The sequence below is a fragment of the Cebus imitator genome, unplaced genomic scaffold, assembly GCF_001604975.1.
Source record: "Cebus imitator isolate Cc_AM_T3 unplaced genomic scaffold, Cebus_imitator-1.0 Scaffold331, whole genome shotgun sequence".
In the NCBI taxonomy this organism is placed as follows: domain Eukaryota; kingdom Metazoa; phylum Chordata; class Mammalia; order Primates; family Cebidae; genus Cebus; species Cebus imitator.
Window position 1 is genome coordinate 2,520,640 of NW_016107646.1, and position 13,227 is coordinate 2,533,866.

A 13,227-nucleotide genomic window follows, 5' to 3' on the forward strand; every position below is an offset into this window, starting at 1 on the left:
CACCATCAGTTACCACCACCACCACCATCATTACCACTATCACCAGTTACCACCACCACGACTACCACCACTGCCATCACCACCATCATCATCACCACCAGCACCATCAATTACCACCACCACTAATATTATCACCATCATCACCATCACTATCACCACCCCTACTACCACTACTATCCCTGTCTTTTACACACTTATAAACCTCTCTTCACCTTAACACATTGCTGAATATACCAGTGACATTTAATTTATATTATTTCATGATGATCCAGTCTGCTCTGGTGAAGGACATGAGACTAAAATCAGAAGCCTTATGTTCTAGGTGCCACTAAATCTTTATGTGACCTTAGAGAAGTCACTTAAACGCTCTGAGTCTTACTTGACTCTTTGCAAAATGGAGAAGTTGGAGCCCCAAATTTTCATAATGCTCAAAATTTTACAATCTGGTGTAAAGTGAAAGCAAAACTGGCACTGTGAGTATCGATTTCTGTGAAATGAGAGGTCTGGGAAGTTTCAGCTTCAGCCTCAGCTTTCTTGTTCTCCCCAACTTCAGCCTCACTGTAGCCAACTCATCTTCTCAGAAAGCCCAGAAGAACCTTAAATGAAAACTCGATGACACGACTTGGCCACTTAACATCTGTCAGCGGCTTCCCATTGCCTTAAGAATAGAATCCAAACTCTATGGCATGACATGCTAAGGGCAGCTTGAGACCATGAAACATTGAAAGAACATATATGTCCCCTATTGAGGACAGAAGTAAATGCAAACTGTGATACTTCAACAGAATACTATTCGCAAGTTAAAATAGTGTTGTAAAGACTAAGTAACAGCATGGAAAGTACTTACAATGAAATAAGTTAAAGAATGCAAGCAAAATATTTTATTTATAGTATAATTATAGTTATGCTAAATAAGACAAAAGTTTATTTTTTTAAAAAATACAGTTTTTAAAAACCCCAAACATAAATAGTAGTTGATTTGAGCAGTTTTTCCCTCCTTAGTAACTCTACTGTTTTGTAATTTTTTTGTTTAATGAGTGTCATTATTTAAAAAAATTTTAAATATTCAATGCTTTTTTAAAAATACCAAAAGTAAATTATGTTCATTTTAGAAACCTCAAAAAATTCAGCTAAGAAAAAAACCCCCAAAACTACATGTACTCCTTGTTTCTCAGAAATAACCACTGCTAAGTCCTCTTATATATTCTTCTTGTATATTTCTGTCTCCATGCAAATGTAAAACATCATACAAATTCTGGCACTCAGAGTGGCCCAGTCCAGATGAGCGTGCCCTTAGAGGGTTCCCATTTCCTGAGGCTCACCTGGCCTGGGTGTTATGTCTCACATGAGGGTTACTCGCTTTTTCTACCCTGGTGGCAGCTCTCATTCCTACTTCCTGGATTCATGGATGGAAGGTGCTTCTGGGTCCAGGAGATAAGAAATGTTTCCTTCCTTCCTTCCTTCCTTCCTTCCTTCCTTCCTTCCTTCCTTCCTTCCTTCCTTCCTTCCTCCCTCCCTCCCTCCCTCCGTCCCTCCCTCCCTCTCTCTCATCCTCTTTTTCTGACAAGATCTTGCTCTGTTGCCAAGGCTGGAGTGCAATGGCGTGATCTTGGCTCACTGCAATCTCTGCCTCTTGGGTCCAAGCGATTCTTCTGCCTCAGCCACCCAAGTAGCTGGGATTACAGGTGCATGCCACCACACCCAGCTAATTTTTGTATTTTTAGCAGAGATGGGGTTTCACCATGTTGACCAGGCTGGTCTTGAACTCCTGGCATCAAGTGATCCACCCACCTTGGCCTCCCAAAATGCTGGAATTATGGGTGTGAGCTGCTGCACCCGGCCAAGGAGAGAAGAAATGTTTTCTAAATGAGGTCAGTTGCTTTCTTCTTCTCATTTTACTCTTAATGCACAGAAAGCAAACTTTTGAACTCCTAATACGATTTAATAACAGAGGCATTAGTCATGGATATTTAATCATTCCTAACGGTGAACTTGTAAAAATTCTCTGGCCACTTTCATGAACACCGTTTCTTAGAGTTTCTGAAAAGGTGGCACCCCACTGTTCCCATGACTGGAGGAAATAAAAAGTGAAAGTAGGATGAGGCTCTTCTGCAGACCTGGCCCGCATGGTCCACAGCTGGTAACTGGTGATATGAATGGCAAATTTTCTCATTTGTGCTCACAAAGATAGTTTCACCAAGATTGGAAATTGGTAGGGAGACTTTTATAGAAATTCAACCCACTCACCAAGACTGATCCTACCGGGAACCAAGCTTTGGGGCTTGCCCAACCAAACTGTGAACAAGTATACTCATGGTGACTCTACATAGTAGATGCGCCAGGTGTCAGGGTACAGTGGCTACTGAGACAGCAAGATCCCTTCTGGTGGTGGAAATGCCCCCTTCTCTCAAAATAAGAGTAAATCCAAGACTCAGTTCTGGGATGAGCAGCAGGAAGGGTTTTCCTGGAAGAGGCTCTGACACATGCAAAGATGGAGACGACTTGGGTATGTCCAGGGGACTGAAGCAAGACCAGGGCATCTTCAGAGCAGTGAAGGGAAGTGGCAGAGGATAAGGTGAAATTCTCAGGGGATTTAAGACCATGGTGAACAGTGGGGATGTCATTTTCAGGGCTGTGGAGAGTTGCAGAAGGAGTTTAAGCAGAGCAGAGACCCGAGGCTGGACTTGGGCAACTGTGGTCTCTCTTTCACTCCCCTCCAGGTACCCCCCTCACCCCTGCCCCCTATGTTCTTAGCTGCCCTCAAATCCTAGATGTTTTTTTCTTTGAGATGGACTCTCACTCTGTCACTGGGCTGCAGTGCAGTGGTAGGATCTCGGCTCACTGCAGCCTCTGCCTCCTGGATTCAAGTGATTTTCCTTCCTTAGTCTCCCAAGTAGCTGGGACTACAGGTGCATGCCAACATGCCTGGCTAATTTTTATTTATTTTTTGGTAGAGATGGGGGTTTCACCATGTTGACCAGGCTGGTCTTGAACTCCTGACCTCAAGTGATCCGCCCACCTCAGCTTCCCAAAGTGCTGGGATTACAGGAGTGAGCCACCGCGCCCGGCACTCAGATCCTAGATTTTTAAAGTGAGTTTCAATCTTAAGAGGCAAACGACAGAAGACATCTTCAGGATTCTGCACTGCAATGGCAGTCAAAGCCTCAACAACGAGGGCTGATTATCTGACTACAGAATTATAGGTGTTGGCCATGGAGGCAGGAGAAAATTGGTGGAACATTCTTTAATTATGGGCTGTTCTCCAAGTTCATCACATACCTCACGAAGTGTTCAGATTAGTCTCAAAGGGAGCTGAGAAAGCACCTTTTGCCAGTGTTCCTGATGGTGGAACAACAGAACCATCACTATATAGAGGACAGGATTAGAATCCTAAGGGCTTAACAACAGAAAGGAGCCTTGATTTCCTCTGAGCCACAGCCCACCCATCACCCAGGCTCTTCTGAAGGGCAGGCTAAAATAATTATTTCACTTCTGTCAGGTTTTCATAACTGGCATCTCATAATGTTTTTCGTCTGAGGAGCGAGTGGGGAAAGAGCCAGTGGGGTCTAGGTTATCCACAAATTAGACACCTAATCTTGATGTTATCAGAAGTGGTGTTTCATTTTCATGAGAAATGAACGTCCCCCTTGAATAACTGAGCTGACAGCCCATGCATTATCTCCCGCCTTGTCTTATCACTCAGGGCTTTAGGGTATTTTTCTAACACATCTTTGTGTTGTGTCCTCTGAATCTCTGAAATCTCACCAGGCAGCTGCTGCAATATCTTTTGAATTTTGGAAGTTTTAATGCAATAAAGCAATCCCCTGTTGCCTGAAGACCATGTCAAATATTATCAGGTGGCTCTCAGATGCCCCAAGAAATTTCCTCCCCACCAAATCACATGCCCCCACCCACACAAACACATACGTCTTATCCTCCCTTCAGAACCCCAGCCTCGGCTTGGCACCATGGACTCCTTGTCACTGGTGTCAGCAGTTCACTCTGGCTAACCCATTTCCTGCCCCGGCCTGCATAAGGCTAGCACAGTGATTGTTCCATCCGCTCTGCAGAAAGGCAAATGTCACCCTCTGATGTTTACTTGCTTTGAAGTCTCTTGGCCATGGCATGTGGGGAAACTTACCTGCTCTATGAGACTCCTCCTCATCCCCGTTGTGGGCACACAGGCCCTTCTAGTTGCAATTGCTCATTTCTACCCTCTTCCTTCTGTTTCCTATCCTTTCAGTGGTAGGACTTCTTATCATTTAGTAACAAAAATAGCAACGACACTTACCAGGGACTTATTATGAGTCAGATGCTCTTCTAAGCACATTTGGATCTCTTAGCTCATTTAACCCTCGCAACAAGCATCTGAGGTCGATGCAATCATAGACCCTACTGACAAACAAGAAAACCAAGACACTGAGAGGCTAAAGTCACCTGTCCAAGGTCACCAAGGTACTAAGTGGCAAAATCAGGGCTCTTAACCACCAGGAGTCTTTTCTGCCTCTGAATTTCTTCTTTTCCATTAATCTCCCAGACTAAATTCAACCAGCTCTCCCTGCTCTGTGCCAAGGACCTTGCCAGACACTTGGGATTCAAGGATGAATATGTTGAACCCTTGCCTGAAGTCTAACTGAGATGAGCAGGCAGGTAGCAGACTAGAGTGTACAGGGTGGGGAAGGGGAGGCTGGCCAGGGTGCCATAGGGAGGGGAGGTCCTGCCTTTGAAGGGCAAGTTGGAGCCTGTGATGCCTTATCTGAAACATTTACGTGGGAGTATGTGACAGTGCTCTGTAAACCATTTAAACTTCTCTTCCACTGCAAGACGGTATTCTGTTTGCTTCCTTCTGTCTCTGTCTTCAGCTTTTGAAACCTCAATTATCTTTCCCTTTTACTCCAGGAGAAGAGTTTTTGAACTCAGCTGCACATCAAAATCACCTGTGTGGCAGTGGCTGGCTGCTTTTCCTGCTGGCTATGCAGTTGACCAGTTTCTCAGTCCCTTACCCTCAGAGGTGGCGTGTGCCTGCAGCTGGCCAATGGAGTGAGGATGGAAGTGAGGCCGCTCACCCTCAAGCCTGGCCCATAACACTCTCTTGAATCCTTCTTCCCTTCATCCCTCTCCCAGACGGACTTGAGCATCCAATGGAGGACTCGATGCGGATTCCAATGTGCATCCCAGTTTGAGAATCACCGACCCCGCACATTTGATTGAACCACTGCTCACTACCTTTGCTACAGCAGGTTCAGCTGGTTTGATGTTTCTTGAGTGGCTTACAAATGCAGATTGCTATTTTCATCCTTTAATTTTGCCCAGAGGAAACACTCGCTCTGCCAGTGTGGCCTATTGGCTGTGCTTGTGAGCAGATAAGAAAGATGGATGTCTCCAGGGCCCTAACACACACTGGAGCCACAGGACAAAAAGTATTTTCCTTTCCCTTAGGACTGAAGTCACGCCATACTCTATGAGGGCAGAGACATTGAGAGTGACTCGAATACTTTCTTTGGACCTGTGAAGTTTGCTTTCAATAATAATAGCTATAACTTTGAATTCAATAAACATAAATCAATACATATACATATGACTGTAATGATATTGGATCATCTAATATGTTCCAACTACTATGCTAAACACAGCAGCTCATGTAATCCTTATAGCAGCTGTAGGAGGCAGGCATTATTGGGATTATCCTGCTATACGAATGAAAGGGAGTCTCAGAGATGTCTAATTATTACCCAAGATCACATGACGAGGAGCAGGAGAGCCAGATCTGAAAGGCCTTCTCCAACCCCAGGCCCATAGGACTACCCGCTGTGTATGTAACCTTTGCATAACTGCCTGGGCCCCCAGACCCCTCACCCTGCCACCTTCTTGTCACGCCCTCTCTCTCTGTGGCCTTTTTCAATCCAGATTGCAGTGTGCTGGAATTCCACCCTCCATGCCCAAAACTCACCACGCTTTCTGTAATTAAAATTTAGTCCATTTGAACAAAGCCTGGAACCTGACGATTCTGCCTAGTTTTCTTTGTCACCATGGCAACCAGATTCTTGGCTGAAACTGGATCCCTGGAGGTAAGAAAAGGCAAGAGAAAAGCGATGTACAGAGAAGACTTAGAGCTGGGAAGCGGTTTCCTCCAACAAGCAGCATCCACTGTTGCCTAGGTCCTCGCTTGCCTCACCCTCCCTGACTCAAGGCCATTTTAGCTACTAAGTACCATCAAGAGCCTACCAAGATGCTTAAGTTCTCCTCCCAAAAATAGAGAACTCAAAGTAGAAAAGGAATTGCAGAACTGAAATTAAAGGTTAGATCAAATGCCTACAAAAATTACATGCTGATTTTGTGAATAAATTGGGAATTCGTAAAACTTCATTATGCTTAAAAACAATAAGGCTTGCTTTTCTTACTTTGAAAAGATTTTCTGGCTTGCATACTGATGTGAGAAGGCACAGCCAATTGTAGATTGAATGTATTCCTGGTAGGCGAATTATTTTAAAAGTAGAATTATAAAAGCATGATTTTTTTTTATAGTCAAAATGCTAACAAATAAAACTTGCTCACATTGGCCAAATACTTAACACAAAAGATGTGTAGCGTTTTTTTCTTTGTTTGTTTATTGGGGGTTTTTTTGAGACAGGGTCTCTCTCTGTTGCCCACGATGGAGTGCAGTGGCACAATCATAGCTCACTGCAACCTCTAACTCCCGGGCTCTGGTGATCCTCCTGCCTCAGCCTCTCACTTCAGCCTCCTGAGTAGCTGAAATTATAGGCTCATACCACCACATCTGGCTAGTGGTTTTTTTAAAAGAAATTTTTTTTTAAGAGGTGGCCTCCAGCAATCCTCCCACCTCAGCCCAAAGTGCTGGGATTACAAGGTATGAGCCACTGTGCCCAGCCCTGGGTGCTTTTTAATATGTTTGCTGATGTGGAGTAGAGCCTCCAAAGGAATGCCTGAAATCACTTGGAATCATACAAATTTCCTTCACAAACCCTGAGAGCTCAGAGCAGGCAAGAAACATAGCTGGGGTGCGAGAGCGGAAGGGTGGCCCCAGGTGAGCTGGGAGGCTCAAGAGAGGAAGTGGCCTCCTGAAATGAAATGGAAACATTTACCCAGCCAGCCTATCTCAGGGAGAGTGACTGTTTGAATGTGTCCAATAGATTCCAGCTGCCCTGGCTGGAGACAAGCCAAGAAAAGCCTGCTTCCCATTTTCCCTTTGCCCTAGGGGACTGGGAGGCCTTTATTTTTATGGGGTTTTGGGGAATGAGAGGGGCTGCCACCATCCGGCATTATTTTCTCCCCTTCAGCTAGGTGAGCAATGCGCCTTTTTTATCATTCAGCCCAAAGAACTCACTTGACTCGTGCATTGCAAATCCACCTCTATTTTCTTATCAAAGTCCTGGGCCAGAGGGAGAACCAAGCAGTTGTCTCCCCAACATCAGGGCTGGCTCAGGGAGAGCTCTGTGGCTCTGTGATAAAATTCAAATGCAGAAGTTAATTAGCCAAGCCCAGAACCTCCTAGTAAGGCGGGCGGTGTGCAGTGAGCTCCTGGGGCCCTAACACCCAGCCTCGGTGTGACACTCAGAGTGCCAGGGCCTGGCTTTCTCACCTGAGAGGGGGATAACCGCTCCTGACTCTCTCCTGGTTTTTCTACAGGAAAGAAAAAAAATAACGATTCCTGTCACTTTTTCCCATCAGAGGAACTGTAGGCTAGAATTGGATAACGGATATGAAATTGCCTCAGGAGGTTTAAAGCTTTGCTACTCAAAGTGTGGCCCTCAGGCCAGCAGCCTCATTTGAGAGCTGGTTCAAAAGACAGACTAGACCCTCAGGCCTGCCAGAGACCTACTGAATCACAGCCTGCATTCCAACAAGATCCCAGGGCATTTCTATGCAAATTAACGACTGAGAAGCATTGATATACATATATTTTTTTGAGGCAGACTCTTGCTCTGTCACCAGGCTGGAATGCAATGGCACCATTTCGGGTCACTGCAACCTTAGCTTCCTGTGTTCGAGTGATTCTCCTGCCTCAGCCTCCCGAGTAGCTGGGATTACAGGCACCCACCACTACGCCTGGCTAACTTTTGTATTTTTAGTAGAGACGGGGTTTCACCATGTTGGCCAAGGATGGTCTCGATCTCTTGACTTTGCAATCTGCCTGTATCGGCCTCCCAAGAAGCACTGAGTTTTAAAACCCTGCAAAGCATATCTTGTAAGGAATTGGTAGGTAATGATTCATTGAATGTCTGTCTTCTCTGTTAGCTCTACGAGGTCAGGCCCTGATCTGGCTTGTTCCCCACTGTACCCCACATTTTGTTTCAATGTCTGGCATACAGTAGCCACTCAATATTTGTTGAATTAATGAATAAACCTTATATCCTGTGTGACTGACCCCAGACGGTGGTAAGAATAGACAGGATTCTAAACTTACGCCCCGGTGAGAGGTGCCAAGCCACCTGCATTTGACATCTGGTTCAATGCCCTGTGCAGTGGCGCAGTGGTTCTCAAGTTTGACCGTGCACCTGGAGCCTTGTTAAAAAGCAGGTGGCTGGGCCCCACCCTTAGAGTTTTGGATTCAGTAGGTCTGGGATTGGCAGAACTGTGTGCATTTCTAACAAGTTCTGGAGGCTGCTGCTGCTGCTGCTGCTGCTGTCCAGGGCCCCCGCCTGGAGAAAACATAGCCTGGCGCATTGATGATACCTGAATAAATGTCTTCCTATTTTAAATACGGAACACGAGGATTCACAGCAACAAAAATATCAAATTGGCAGGAAAAAGCATTTTCAGACCAGGGAATATGGCTGCTATTTCAGGTCCTGGGGTGCTTTTCAGGTGGCTGGGGCAGCCTGAGATAGGGCAAGGATAGTGGTACCAAGGGGCTAGAGGATGGGATGGTGCCAGTGGCCACAGATTATAATATGGGGCCCCCAGGTGTGGCTCCAGGGTCGCACCTGGCTGTATATCAGGGCCAAGCGTAAGTCCTGCAGGCTACAGTTTTTCTTCCCTTGCCCAGGCTCCTAAAGCGCCAGGGGTGGGACTCAGGTGGCTGCACTAAGAAGCCAGCCAGGCACTCTCGGGTTATTTACTACCAAACAGTAACAGCGATCGCCACCCATCTCCTGCGTGCCAGGGCTTGAGCTAGGTACTTTACAGATATTATCTCATCAAATTGTCACAGTAGCCCATGAGGTAAGTATACTAGTTTCCTATTTGCTGCTATAACAATTACCATGCAGTAGCTTAAAATAACACAAATGTGTGACTGCGGTGCTGAATGTCAGAAGTCTGACACAGGTCTTACTGGGCTAAAATTAGGGTGTCAGCGGGACTGAAGGCTCTCTAGCAGAGAATCCATTTTTGTGCTGTTTCCAGCTTCTAGAGGCCGGCTCTGTCCCCTGGTTCATGGCGTCCTCCTCCATCTTCCAACCCAGCAACATCGCATCTCTGCCTGCCTCCTGCTTCCACTCTTAAGGACTCTTTGGTTACGTTGGGCCCACCTGAATTATCCAGATTAATCTATTTTTAGATCAGATTAATGTCCTTAATTCCATCTGCAGTTTTAGTTTCCCTTCGCCGTGGTACCTAACATATTTACAAGTTCCAGGGATTAACGTGTGAACATCTTTAGGGGCCATTATTCTGCCAACCACAGTGAGAGCTCCTGTGCGCCACCATTTTGGAGATGAGAACATTTAGGCTTAGAGAAAGTAGGCATTTTCCTAAAGTCACACAACTAGAAGTGGCCGTCTTAGCCTGGGTCTTAGTCCAAAGCGGAACCTAACGCAAAAACGTGCCGGCGAGTCCTCTATTGGGGAGTGTCATCTAGTGAGTGGGAGAGATGGGGAGCAAAGCAGGGAAGGAGAGGGACGTACAAAGATGCCGCATTCAGCTGCTCATTGCCTGAGGATAGAGTGAGAAAGGGAAACCTATCAGCGTGTGCCGCCTCCAGATTCCAGGTTGTACCTGCCAGGCACCAAGCAGGTTCCTGCTCCCTCCTTGACTGTCTCCGAAGCCCAGGTGAGGTGCTCTTAGGTTGCATCTAGGTGCAGCGGGATTGGACCCCGCTCGGTACTGGTCACTAGCCCCCTGGAAGAGGCTGAAATGAGAGACAGACGAGGCTGAGAGACTGAATGGTGGCATAAGGGTGTCATGTGAAAGCCAGATACCTCTCTCTGACTCTGGACATCCGACTCCAGCCGCTGTGTTCTAGCCCCATCACCACAACCAACTCGCACCCCCCTGGGATGATAGAAGTGCCACTCAGCTGAGAACCCTGACCTCCCTGAGAGGGGCAGCTCTGCTCCTGACGTCACCCTCGGCGCTCAGGGGAGTAACCCCTTTCGGGAACATTCTAGCATGCGAAAGCTCCTCATTCAGACATTTGCACCGGAGTCTTTCCCAAGCCCATTCCCCACCCCACCCATGATGCCCAGCCGAGTGGGTAGTGGCTGCAGCGGGGAGGGGAGCCTGCCCTCTCTGAGTGCTAGTCTCAGTCAGACCACACCTATCGCTTCATAAATAGGCCCAACCATTTTTTAAAAAGTTTTTAATGTTGTGGGTACACAGTCGGTATGTATATTTATGGGGTACATGAGACATTTTGATACAGTCATGAAATGTGTAACATCGTATCATGGAAATTGGGGTAGCCATTCCCTCAAGATTTTTTGTGTTACAAACAATTCAGTTATACTCTTTTAGTTATGTTTAAATGTACAATCAAAGTATTGCTGACTATACTCACCCTGTTGTGCTATCAAATACTAGGTCTTACTGGTTTTTTCTATTTTATTTTGTACCCATATTTTAACCCTCCCCACTTTCCCCCCCCCATCCCCACTATCCTTCCCAGGCTCTGGTGACTACCCCTCCACTCTCTATTGCCATGAGTTCAATTGTTTTGATGTTTAGCTCCCACAGATAAGTGAGAATGTGTGATGTTTCTCTTTCTGTGCTTGGCTTATTTCACTTAACATAATAGCCTCCAGTTCCATTCATGTTGTTGCAAATGGCAGGATCTCATTCTTTTTTATGGCTAAATAGTATTCAGTTGTGTGTACGTACCACATTTTCTTTATCTGCTCATTTGCTGATGGGCACGTAAGTTGCTTCCTAATCTTGGCTACTGCAACTAGCGCTGCAACAAACATGAGCATGCAGAGACCGCTTCAGTCTACTGATCTCCTTTCGTGTGGGGATATACCCGGTAGTAGGATGGCTGGATGGCAGCTCTATTTTCAGTTTGGCCCAACCACGTTGAAGGGCAATGTGGTGACAATGAGCAAAAGCCATTGAAAACATGAACCTCTTTTGCTTTTCTGGGCATTTGTCTTGTAGAAATAATAAAAGCATATACACAAAAACAAGGTTGTTCTTCTCAGTCTTGTTCATAACAGGGGTATGTCAGGAACAACTTAAAACCCATCAGCTGGGAGACACTGTGTTGTAGGATACATACACTCAGGGAGACATGTTTACAGTTCATCGCTTTGTGCAAATGTTCCTCTTTTTGCCCTCTTCTTGCTGGTGTGAATTTCCAACATTTGTGCAATGAATGGATTTCCATCGTCACTGAGTCCTGTTGATTTTGCCTCCAGATTCCTGACTGTAACCCACGGGGCCCGAGCCTCTGGGCCCTGCCTTCCTCTTCAGCCCATGTGACACCTCTCTCTGCCCCAGCTCAGAGACTAAGATGTTCCTTCCCTACTCAAGACCCGCACACAGGGCGCGGCCTCCGTTTGAAAAGTCCTCCCTCCCTGCCTCGTGTCCTGTGAACATCCTCTCATCCTGTAGGTCACATCTGCGCAGTCACCTCCTCAGGGAGCTCCTTCCTGGCCTTGAGTCGAAAGTCGCCCCCTCTTACTCTGTGTAGTGTCCCCATTCTGTTCGTCACCACCTGCCATTATAAAGTACAGTAGGGGAAGCGGGGGGTTCAGTGAGGCTTTAGCTCAGAGGGACATTGCGGCTGGTTCTGTTCAATTCCACCTATAACCCCATAACCCCATCTCCAGAGCTGCTCAAGTCCCCTGCCCTCGGTTCAGAGGGACTTACAAGTGTCTAGGACTCACAGTGAGGCGGGGAGTGGTGTACACGCTGTGACTGTGGGGTGGGGGAGGGGCCCGCGGTCAACGACAGCCCATCCACTCCCTTCCCACGGAATGCGCCCCCCCTACCCTGTCCCCTGCCTCCCCTGTTCTTATTGCCACACTGTCTTCCCACGCTCTCCTTTCTCCAGGTCTGACCGCCCTTCTCTGGTCTCTGAGAGAGGAAGACAGTCTCTGCAGGCTGCATGCCTTCCAGAATCTTCCTTCGACACTGAGGGGAGTGTGCTTCTGATTGGTGTATATTGACTTGGTGTATGAAAAGGAAGATAGAAACAAAAATATACAGAAAACAACCAGTTAATTTTTCTTATTTCTTTTTTTTTGAGATGGAGTCATGTTCTGTCACCCGAGCTGGAGTGCAGTGGCACAATCTCGGCTCAACCTCCACCTCCTGGTTTCAAGCAATTCTCCTGCCTCAGCCTCCCGAGTAGCTAGGATTACAGGCGCCTGCCACCATGCCTGGCTAATTTTTGTATTTTTAGTAGAGACGGGGTTTCACCATGTTGGCCAAGCTGATCTCAAACTTCTGGCCTCAAGTGATCTGCCCGCCTCAGCCTCCCAAAGTGCAAGGATTACAGGTGTGAGCCACCACATCTGGCCACGTGCTTAATCCTTACCATATAATCCTGACCCATATCTATGTATTTGTTTAGTTCCCATCTGACACCTGAACAGTGTCCCTCCCTCCCCATCAAACTTATGTTCACCTGGAAGCTCAGAGTATGACCCTTTTTGGAAATAAAGTCTTTGCAGATGTAATAGTTAAGATGAGATAATATTTAATTAGGTTGGGCCCTAAATCCAGTATGACTGGTGTACTCAGAAGAAGAGAAAGATTTGGCCAGGCAGTGGTGGCTCACACCTGTAATCCCAGCACTTTAGGAGGCTGAAGCGGGTGGATCACTTGAAGCCAGCAGTTCAAGATCAGCTTGGCCAACCAACAAGGTGAAACCCTGTCCCTACTAAAAAACTCAAAAATGAGCCAGGCAAGGTAGCAGGCACCTGTAATCCCAGCTACTCAGGAGGCTGAGGCAGGATAATTGCTTGACCCAGGTGGTGGAGGTTGCAGCGAGCCAAGATCACACCACTGTACTCCAGCCAGGGTGACAGGGAGAAAAAAAAAAAAGGC

At 46.7% G+C, this 13,227-nt stretch overlaps 2 long non-coding RNA genes across 4 annotated transcripts in view; one reads left to right on the plus strand and one right to left on the minus strand.

The window, feature by feature from the left end:
* LOC108286889 overlaps positions 1–4,298 on the minus strand; it is a 17,040-nt gene extending 12,742 nt beyond the window's left edge. The window contains exons 1-2 of the long non-coding RNA XR_001818124.2: positions 4,142–4,298; positions 3,280–3,397 (exon numbers count right to left, since the gene is read on the minus strand). This is a non-coding gene — a long non-coding RNA (uncharacterized LOC108286889). The remainder of the gene's footprint in view (positions 1–3,279; positions 3,398–4,141) is intronic.
* A 1,420-nt stretch (positions 4,299–5,718) lies between these two features.
* LOC119467784 lies at positions 5,719–12,424 on the plus strand. Of its 3 annotated transcripts, XR_005196407.1 has the most exons (4): positions 5,720–5,812; positions 5,976–6,068; positions 8,091–8,217; positions 12,230–12,424. It is a non-coding gene; the product is annotated as an uncharacterized LOC119467784 (long non-coding RNA). The 3 variants fall into 3 exon arrangements; XR_005196405.1 differs by having other exon boundaries at positions 5,719–6,068; XR_005196406.1 differs by having other exon boundaries at positions 5,719–6,068; positions 8,094–8,217.
* Positions 12,425–13,227: the final 803 nt, after the last annotated feature.